Raw genomic sequence first — 10,772 nt, 5'->3', positions numbered from 1 at the left:
CAAGCCTTTATGCATCTCATAAGGTTAACCTTATCAATAATTTGCTAGTATATTACTTTTTTTGAAAGTATAATTTTATCTTTGTATTTATATGGCATTAACTATAAAAGTCAAAAGTAGACACTGATATGTTAAGAATGCAGATAATTATCTTTCTGGGCATGGCAACAAGAGAATATAGTTCACAGCTTTAACATAAACTTTTTATAACATTGCATTACTAATATATTAATACTGATATAAAAAATGTTTGTTGAGGGACGCCTGGGTGGCTCAGCGGTTGAGGGTCTGCTTTCAGCTCAGGGCGTGATCCTGGAGTCCCAGGATCAAGTCCCACATTGGGCTCCTTGCATGGAGCCTGCTTCTCCCTCTGCCTATGTTTCTGCCTCTGCCTGTGTGTCTCTCATGAATAAATAAATAAAAATCTTAAAAAAAAAAAAAGAAAAACTATTCCACAATATCCCTATAAAATAAGAGAAGTATCCTTATTTTAGACAGAGGGAGTTCAAAGAAAATAAAATGCAATAAGCACTACTATGATCCCCTCAGCTATTGTCCGTAAGTCATAATGATAAACAGACAGCACTTCCCTTGTTACCTATCCAGAGGCCCTAAAGGAACATTCCAATATTTTCCCGTTCATCTGTTGCAACCTGAACAAGTCTCAGAACAGTATCAGAGCTGAGGATTCCCTTCTTTGGGGGGGGGGGGGGGAGTAGAAGAAGTAGAAGAACTCAAAACTATTTTCTGATCCTTTTTAAAAACTCAAATGCTACCATTCAAATCTACCATCACCTCTCTAGGGAGATACAGAGGTATTCCCCCTGCTAATAGGCAGATTATTGAAACCATAGGAGATCTACAAACATGTGAATGGTATGTTTTCTTTCACTCAGTGATGCCTCAAACATCCATCTTTCCTTGGTCATTTCCCACTTTCCTAGGCTTAACCAGGAAACCCACCAAATGGCAAGTTATCTGGCAAACTGTTTATCCTGTCTGCTAATAAAATTGACTAACCATATCCATTGCTCTTTTTTTTTTAAGATTTTATTTATTTATTCATGAGAGACACAGAGAGAGAGAGAGGCAGAGACACAGGTAGAAGGAGAAGCAGGCTCCCTGCAGGGAGCCGGATGTGGGACTCTATCCTGGGACTCCAGGATCATGCCCTGGGCTGAAGGCAGCGCTAAACCACTGAGCCACCCGGGCTGCCCTCCATTGCTTTTTTAAAAACATGGAAACATATATACAAACACATATGTATATATATATAAACACAGAGATATGTACCATATCCCTAAGATTATGCATTGGTAAATTTTCCATGTTTCATGCTGATTTTTTGAGAGAAATATATTTAACCAAGAAAGTACAAATAACAAAAACTAAAAATCATTTTTCTTTGTGACATTCCCTACACACAATATTTATGAAGACAATCAATCTTACAGCATAGAAACAAGACAGTTAGGAACCTTGGGGTTGGTCTGGATCCTTCTAGACATTTGCATGACTATGAAGGTTTCTGCTACTTTGTCTATAAAATGGAACTGGTAATACTTACTCACTCTATATCCTTAACTTCCTTTGTGGTGAAAGCTGTCATACATATTTCCACCCTGTGAGCAAAGAAAGTCCCTCAATGGAAAACAGTCACAATAACTTCTCAGGTATAGCCCACCACTACAAATCTTTGAAACAAGAAATGGAGATCACCTGAAATAAAGCAGAAAGGTGACATTCATTTTAAGCCACCACAACTGGTAGGCCAAGAGTTAAGAAACAGTATGGTCATTAGCATTGAGAATTGCCTACAATAAAAATTTAGGGTTGCATGGTTTGGAAGCTGGGAGTTGAGGAAAATAAGCCATTTTCCTCCTCATGTTGAGGGCTAGGAAACTTCAAAATTTTAGAAGTTAATAAATGTATTAATAAGCTTCAAAAAGAATCTCAAAATTTTTCTATACCAGTATAGTACAGTATTCACCGGTAGAGTGAAATTGAAAGTTTCAAAACAAAAATTTCAAACGAACCCATTCTATAGTTCTAGCCGATACGCCTGGGAATTTGAAATCAAAAGGATTTGAGAACTATTATGAAGAGTACAAAAATCACAAATTCCTTCACTTAATCCAGGAAGCAAGTAAAGTCATGGGTATTTTTCCTAATTTTTTTTCCTAATTTTTAAAATAAAAAAAGTGAATTAGCTTTTAGTGATTGAGCACATTCCCCATTATATGGTTTATTACACTTGTTACTTAGAATAATTAGGCCTTCTGGAAAATTGCCCTCTGAGAAATTCAATAGTCCATTTGATTAATATTTTAATGTAAGATTATACACTCAAGTCAGCTTAATAGTATATTAATATACTTAAAAACTATATACTGAAATCCTGAAGCAATCTCCTATTCCTTTGAAATACATGGTTATTAAACAGAAGTGAGTTAAAATATGTACAAATGAATTTTAAAATACACCATTTGTTTCTAAGTCTGTGAAAAAAAAAAAAAAAGATATTTTTGCAACCAGGATCCAACTGGGCTGCTTTATATAGCCCCCAATCTCCCCACCCCCACCTACCCCACCCAAGGCCTGAGCTATACTAAAATTTTGCAAAGCCTTCCATTGTTCTCCCTGACACCAGATCAGCCAACACAAAAAAGCAACTGCCAGCTCAAAAGCAATCCGGTGATAGAGCCTGGTGCTATCTAATCAAGGGCAAAAGGTCACTTCCGAACAACTGGGCAATAAAAGATTATTTCTAGGGACAAAACAGAGAGGCCCAGAGGTGGGGGGTAGAAAGTGGGGAGGAGCTGGGAAGGAAGGAGGGCAAAAGGGCTCTCGTCTGTGGGAGGAAGTGCATTGACTCAAGGCAGCAGACGGGAACCATCTGGCTCCGTCAGAGGTCTGTTCTTAAGACAAGAGAGAAAGCCCCCTTTAAAGGGGCCAGTGACTCTGGGCTGTGCAATTCAAATTTTTAATAATATAAAACCAGCTTTCCCAGGCACAGAAAAAATCAGAGAGAGAGAGACAGAGAGGCAGAGAGACAGAGAGAAGAAATCTTTTCCCAGATAGGAGATACCTTCACAAATGCTGAGTGGAGGATGCATTGCTTTTCAGTAAATAAACTCTCTTGATAAATACTAAGTAGATGGCCCAGCAAATAGCATTTAAGTATTATTTAAAGTTAACCTTAAGGTAAAATACACACACAGACACACATAATTTTTAAAAGAATATAAAATCCTTTTAATGACACAGTGGTGCTAACTTCTTCCTCTGTCCTCCTACTTCACCCCTCCCCTCCCCCATGCTCTCTAATCCTCTTCCTTTGGTACTTTTCTCTCTTGTTCTTATTGAAGCACCTTGGAATGGGTACAAGGTAAGTCAAGGGCCCTATTATATTCAGCCTAGATGCCTTGGTCTGGGGAAAGATAGAATTACAGGCAGTGTACTCTATTTTTCCCACCCCCCATCCCCAACAAAAAGTCAGTACCAAGTTAACTATGTCCTCAATTTTCTCATCTGTGATTTTTTTTTTTTAAACCACTGAGTAATTACCAACTGAAATAGAAAGTACTCAGGCTGAGAGACCACTGTGGCTGCAAACATGAGATCCTAATTACAGTAATTCAAAATCCACAGGACAGGAAGCCAAATCATTTTTAGACTTTCTTCTCCTTCTTCTCCTTCTTCTCCTTCTCCTTCTTCCTTTTTTCTTCTGAGGGAGTAGAGCATGGCTAACAGACCAGCTGATCTGAGACAGTTCAGGATGGGCCACGGTAGGATATTCATGTTTCTAAATATGAACGTCTTTTAAAAATGGCTGTGTCCAAGAATTGGGATTTGGAATAAATGTCTGCCAACCACTCCAGCAGTACTGCTAGAAAGGAAATAGAACTTTAAATGTCTTCTCCTAGGACAACTAAACCTTTGTCCCAATGGAACACACTGAGAAACTGTTCTACAGAGGAAATTTCATGTAAGTAGGAAACAGAAACATAGATAAAATTGAAACTTGCTTTTTTGACATCTATCATAGTCATGAGAAACTATTGATATATTATAAAAATTATAACATAAATATATATTAAGATTTCTTCTCATGAAGAATAATACCATAGGTGAATTTAAATGCCATATTGTACATAAACAAGTAATAATAATAATGGTGGTGGTGGTGGTGGTGAATTTTTTTTTGAAAGATTTTATTTATTTATTCATGAGAGACATATAGAGAGAAGCAGACGCATAGCCAGGGGGAGAAGGGGACTCCCTGAGGGGAGTCTGATACAGGACTCAATCCCAGGACCCCAGGATCACAACCTGAGCCAAAGGCAGACACCCAATCACTGAGCCACCCAGGCATCCTGGTGGTCAACTTTTATTATATGTTCAGTATACACTGAGTAATAGATATAATGGGATTGCCATTGAAAGGTACCCAAAATCCATTTCCTCAAGGAATTTATCATATCAAAGTGGTGAGATAAGCCCACTTGGAAAACATGCAAAAGAATATATAGATAAGGCCAATACTAATTGTTCCTTAATGCTTAAGGGATACAGGAATACAATGTGCTCTGAATTAGGTAGAGTTCTTTTGGGAAAAGATGAATTTCAAACAAAATTTTAAAGAAACATAGACACGTGCTTTGGACATTGGTCTTTCTAGCCAAGGAAGTTTAAAGATGGGACAAGAAAATCTGAGTCTACTCAACTGGATTTGATGCTCTGAGCAGAAGGGATACAACAGATGAGGACAGTTTAGAGAGCAAGGCCTGCTGGAGAGGAGGGTACAGAAAAGATTATAGTTTAAAAGTCATGAGCTTCAAATGTAAATCAAAACCTCAAGACGCTTAAGATGGATATTATTTTTTAAATATAGCAAGTGTTAGTGAGGATGTGGAGAAATTGGAACTCTTATGCACTGTTGGTGGGAATGTAAAATGGTACAGCCACTAAAGAAAAAAGTATGGTGGTTCCTCAAAAAATTCAACATAGAATGATCTCATGATCCAGCTTCTGGGTATACACTCAAAGGAATTGAAAGTGGGCACACAAAATAGAACACTGTATGTCCACGTTCGAAGCACCATTATTCACAATAGCCAAAAGGTAGAAAACAACCCAAATGTCCATCAACAGAAAAATGGATAAACAAAATGTGGTATATACATACAGTGGAATATTATTCAGTCTTAAAAGGGAATGGAATTCTGACACATGGTACAATATCCATGGACTTTGAAGACATTATGCTACATGAATAAGCCAGACAAAAAAGGACATATAATGTATAATTCTCACCATATGAGATACCTAGAGTAGACAAATTCATAGAGACAGAAAGTAGAATAACAGCTAGGGGCTGAGTAAGAGTAATGGGGAGTTATGATTTCATGGGTATAGGGTTTTGGTTTGAAATGATGAAAAATTTCTGGAAATGGATAGCAGTGATGATTGTACAAGGTAAATGTACTTAGTGCCACTGGATGGTACAGTTAAAAAATGGTTAAAATGGTAAGTTGTATGTTATGTATATTTTATCACAATAAAAATAATGCAGTAAGATAACATTTTAAAAAGAAAAAAGATGAACTTCAAAGTCAGTGAGGCTAGCTTTAACAACCATCTCTGCCATTTAACAGCCATGTGACCATGGGCAAGGTACTTGCTCATTGAGGTCTGAATTCCTTAACTATGGAATGGAGATAAATAAGTTCATAAATACAAGAAATAATGTAAAGCACCCATACCACAGAGAATATGAATTAACTAGAATTCTTGGTTGCAAGAAATGGAACCACAAATGACCTGCCTTAGGGACTTTATTGGCTTATTGAAGCAAACTCCAAGAGGGTCAAAGAACAACTGGAACTAAGCCGCCATCCAATTTAAAATCAAGTTCTTTTAATCTCACCTGTCATTTCTGCATAGTAGTTTCTCTGACTGCTAGAGAATATGACTCATGGGATTTCAGGCAGACATTTCTATGCTTTCACAACTGGATAAGAAGAACTCTTCCTTTGGTGCTGTTTGAAAAATCCTGGGGAAAAAAAAAAAAGAAAGAAAAATCCTGGGGAAAGATTCTGATTGGACTTGGTCACATGCTGAAGCCCTAGCCCAGTCACTGTGGCTGGGCTAGGAAAGTGAGAAAACCCCCACTGGGTGACTATTACAGCCAATTTAGGAAATAATAATCTAGATTTTATATACAGGATAAATTGGAACCATCTTAGATATCCGAACAGAGAAATTATCATTTAATTCAAGAAATATACATTTCATTTTGTTTTGAATTCATTAACTCACTCATTAATATTCATTAGTCACTCATTAACACTAAGTTAATACATATAATTTTCTGAATAACCGAAATTTAGTCTCCTAAATATTAACATTTTTATTTTGAACTTTATCTAAAATATATTTTTTGTGCCAAAATATAAAGACAATTTTCTTATTCATTAAGTTCATTTATCATGAAAATAAAATATACTGGGTTGCAATATACTAATACTTTCAGGAAAAATTTTGGTGCTCAGAACTGCTTGAATCCTTCACTCCAAGGCTCAGAGAGCATCTTTAGGTCAACATTCGTTACTTCTCTTGTTACTTTTCTCATATTTCTGCTGCAAAACCGAAAGAACAACAACAACAACAACAACAACAATAAAAACCATCCTTTCATCTTTCATCCTGCTTTTAATTGCTGAGTATTGACTATCCAGACAATTAATGACTGTAAGTAAAATAAGATTTCAGGATATATTTTATAGGCAAAAAAGTAGATTGGCTTTGATCCAAAGAATTATTATAGGGGTTCAAGGATTTGTTCTTCGGGTTCAAAAAAGTGTTTTTGGAAAATTGGAAGCTAAGCTTTGCCTGAAATCCAGGTACTTCACAATATTAAGTCAAGACGTATTAAATCTTATGGTGAAATCAAAGATGGCGGAGACATTGAAACTTTCTAAGCTAGTCATTAAAACACTTATAAAAATGAACTATAAGGAGAATACCATCAAGTTTAAACTGCTTGGTTTGGATATATACTAGAAATTCAGAGGAAATATGTTAGAATATTTGCAAGGCAAATTTATTTGACCCAACCCATATATTGGTTATTGAATTGCTCAGCTAGATTTTCTGAAGAAGTATTAACTAGACTAAGACAATCTCGCCTCTAAGGTATATCATTAAAGTGACTGACAGGGGGATCCCTGGGTGGCTCAGCAGTTTAGCTCCTGCCTTTGGCCCAGGGCTCAATCCTGGAGTCCCGGTATCCAGTCTCATGAGTCTCATGTCGGGCTCCCGGCATGGAGCCTGCTTCTCCCTCCTCCTGTGTCTTTGCCTCTCTCTCTCTCATTCTCTCTCTCTCTCTCTCTCTCTCATAAATAAATAAATAAATCTTAAAAAAAAATAAAGTGACTGACAAAGTAGCCACTGACACAGAGAATTCTCACAGTCAGTACAGTAATTCTTATTGATACTTCGTGATTTCCACAATTTCTCTTCAAGATTACTTTGACTTTGCTCTTGACCAACGTATTGATGGTCCTGGCAATGACATGTTTAAGGGGAAAACGACCCAGAAGGAGCATGGGGAACATGTATACTCTCTTTACTTATTTCACAGTCTTCAGAAAGACTTGTGATATTACCATCTCTCACCCAAAAACATAAAGTCCATGGCCTAGTATTTTCAGTAGCAAATGCTCCAATTCTTGAAGAATTTAATCAAATTTGTGATTACATATTCTTAAGAGGAAGTGAGCGTTGAAGAGAAGATTACAGAGGGCAGGAGAAATCCAAGAGCTCTCTTCCCTGTTTTTCTCTTTCAGAAAGTCTAGTATGCATAGAAAATATTATTTTTCTCATGTGATTAGAAGAAATAGTGATAAAACATAAAGAGTAACCACAAGCAAAAAGAATGCAGTTCCTACATACACTAACTGCCTCCCATTCTAGGAGGGCAAACCCACAGATAAAACCTGTGCCCCTGCCAAGGTCTGCCAAGGCGTTAAGTCTCTCCAGCTATGTAAACTGTGGAGAGTTTGCAAAGGAACAAATCCAGGACATAACCCCCTTGAAAACAACAAAAGGGATACTTGTCCAGACATTCACATTGCATCACGCCACTTCACAACTTATAATGAGTCTAGAAAAAGAGGCATGGTTTTGGCATGGCCAGTCCTGTAGTTCTCATTCCATAAGACAAAGCAAGCACATCATCATTTTCTAGTCTACATTTTATCTGCTTGAATCCATCCAGTGAGACATTGACAAACTGTTAAATCAAACTAAGCCAAATCAATGTGGGTTTTTGTTTTGTTTTGCTATAAATTGTAAAACTTATCAGCAATCAATCAAGGCCTGATATATTTATCTTATGGGTTTATCTAAGCAACTTTTCCTTTCCTTCATCCTATCTCACTGATAATTGGCTTCTAATATATAGAGTTTGGGAGAATTTTATGTTTTCTGAGTATATGGGTTTTTTGGTATGTTTTCTATATAGAGTTCACACTATGCTAGATGTTTAAGTTGTAAACTATACTACTGCACAAGTACTTACACTCAAACATCACACAGTGAGGAAGAAGAACTTTGCAGATAAAAACTCAGATAGGGATAGATGGAAAGATAGATACACAAACAGACCGGAAACTGATCAATGTGCCTTTTGTCACCATGAGATTTAGGGTATTATCTACTCCTAAATCTTCCATCTTTACCTAACAGATCAAATATTTAAACTTTTATATTGAGGAAGGAGCCTAGGTGGCACAGTGGTTGAGTGCCTGCCTTTGGCTTAGGTTGTGATCTTGGGGTCCTGGGGTGGAGTCCCACATCAGGCTCCCTGTGCGAAGCCTGTTTCTCCCTCTGCTTAGGTCTCTGCCTCTTTCTGTGTTTCTCGTGAATAAATAAATAAAACCTTTAAAAAATAAATAAATAAAACTGTACATTTAAAATAGCTACTATTTGGAAATGGCCATACCTGACATTCACTAAGTTAATAAAGTATTATCTAAAGTGTCAAAACAGGGGCAGCCCGGGTGGCTCAGCTGTTTAGCGCTGCCTTCAGCCCAGGGCAGGATCCTAGAGTCCCGGGATCAAGTCCCATGTCAGGCTCCCTGCATGGGGCCTGCTTCTCCCTCTGCCTGTGTCTGTGCCTCTCTGTCTCTCATGAATAAATAAATACAATCTTTAAAAAAATTAAAAATAAAGTGTCAAAACATGTCCATTTCATGAATTCTTTTCTCCTAGCCTTTTTGAGTTTCTCAAAATTTTGCCAGATTTAACATAATTTTAGTTTCAGTTTTGGGTAAATTTGGACTCAAATTCTTCTATTTTCTGTAAACTTGGGAAAACTTACTGCCAATATTTATAACGTGAAATAGTAAAGGCCATAGCAATGTATATGTTTTAAAACTCAGTATGAGTTTTATAGTACATGATGTACTCTTATTGCCTTAAATCTGCTATTCAAATGATTAGAGGAGAATTAAGAAGACTAAAATCATGGTGCTTGGGTGGCTCAGTAAGTTTAGCACATGACTCTCAGTTTTGGGTTAAGTCATGATCTCAGGGTTGTGAGATCAAGCCCCACATCAGGCTCCACACTCAGCAGCGGAGTCTGCTGAAGATCCTCTTCCTCAGTCCCTCCCTACCATGCATTTCTCTCTCTCTCTCTCTCTCCTAAATAAATAAATCTTAAGAAGAAGAAGAAGGAGAAGGAGAAGGAAAAGGAGAAGGAGAAGGAGAAGGAGACTGAAGTCACAACTTCCTGCCCACGGCTTCTTTCTCCTGCCTTCATCTCTTTGGTCTCTCTAGCTACTTACACTGATGAAAGTATGGGAGGAAAAATACATTATTCACTGTCTTAGTACATTGGCAAAACAAAAAACATGCAGCTCAACAATCCTTCTCCTGTTGAATAGTGAAGAAGAGTGTTTAGCATGGCAAAGATTAGTTATATATGGCCCAGAGCCACTCCTGAGGAGCTTATTCACTAGCTGAAGAGTTGAAACTAACCTATAGTAAACATTACATTGCCAACTGAAGGCAATCCATCTGCTTTGGAAGTCAAAAGAGTTGGTAGGGCTGACAACATCTCATGAAAGTTGAGGAGCTGCCCAACAGAGGTTTAATATAAAGACGTTGCCTACCTCTACATGCAAGTAAGTCACTTTAATGCCTGCAGACCAAGGAATCCTTATCATAATGTTTGAAAGATTACCTTCTATCTAGAAGCCATGCTGCATTAATCAACTAGTGCTGTCATAGCAAAATACCACAGACTGGGGCGGGGGGGGGCGGCTTGAACAACATAAATTTATGTTCTCACCATTTTAGAGGCTTGAAGTCCAAGATCAAGTGCTGGCAAGATTGGTGTCTGGTGAGGCCTCTCTTCCTGTTTGGTAAATGGCCACCTTCTCACTGTATCCTCACATGGCCTTTCCTCTGTGTTGGATGAGAGAGATAGACTTTCTCTTGTCTCTTCCTCTTCACATCAGAATTTCACACCAGTCCTATTGGATTATAAGGCTCCATCCTTATGACTTCATTTAACTTTTATTGCCTCCTTATTCCCCTACCTCCCAAATATAGTCATACTGTGAGTTAGGCCTCAACATAGGAATTTGGGGAGAATACAATTCAGTCCTTATACATACCTTAAGTTAAGAGAGTTATGTAAGACTATCAGAAGATTATGATACTTAGGCCACACAATTTAGGCCCTTGTAAGTCTCCTTGGGGGG

General features: G+C 37.6%; 1 long non-coding RNA gene across 1 annotated transcript; it reads right to left on the bottom strand.

Moving 5' to 3' along the window:
* Positions 1-1,572: 1,572 nt before the first annotated feature.
* LOC121492907 lies at positions 1,573-10,458 on the bottom strand. The gene is made up of 3 exons (XR_005988338.1): positions 10,358-10,458; positions 5,930-6,055; positions 1,573-1,719 (listed from the first exon to the last, which is right to left on the bottom strand). It is a non-coding gene; the product is annotated as an uncharacterized LOC121492907 (long non-coding RNA).
* Between the last annotated feature and the right edge of the window lie 314 nt (positions 10,459-10,772).

This window comes from Vulpes lagopus, chromosome 6 (assembly GCF_018345385.1).
Source record: "Vulpes lagopus strain Blue_001 chromosome 6, ASM1834538v1, whole genome shotgun sequence".
NCBI lineage: Eukaryota > Metazoa > Chordata > Mammalia > Carnivora > Canidae > Vulpes > Vulpes lagopus.
This window is presented reverse-complemented; position numbering and strand designations above follow the sequence as displayed.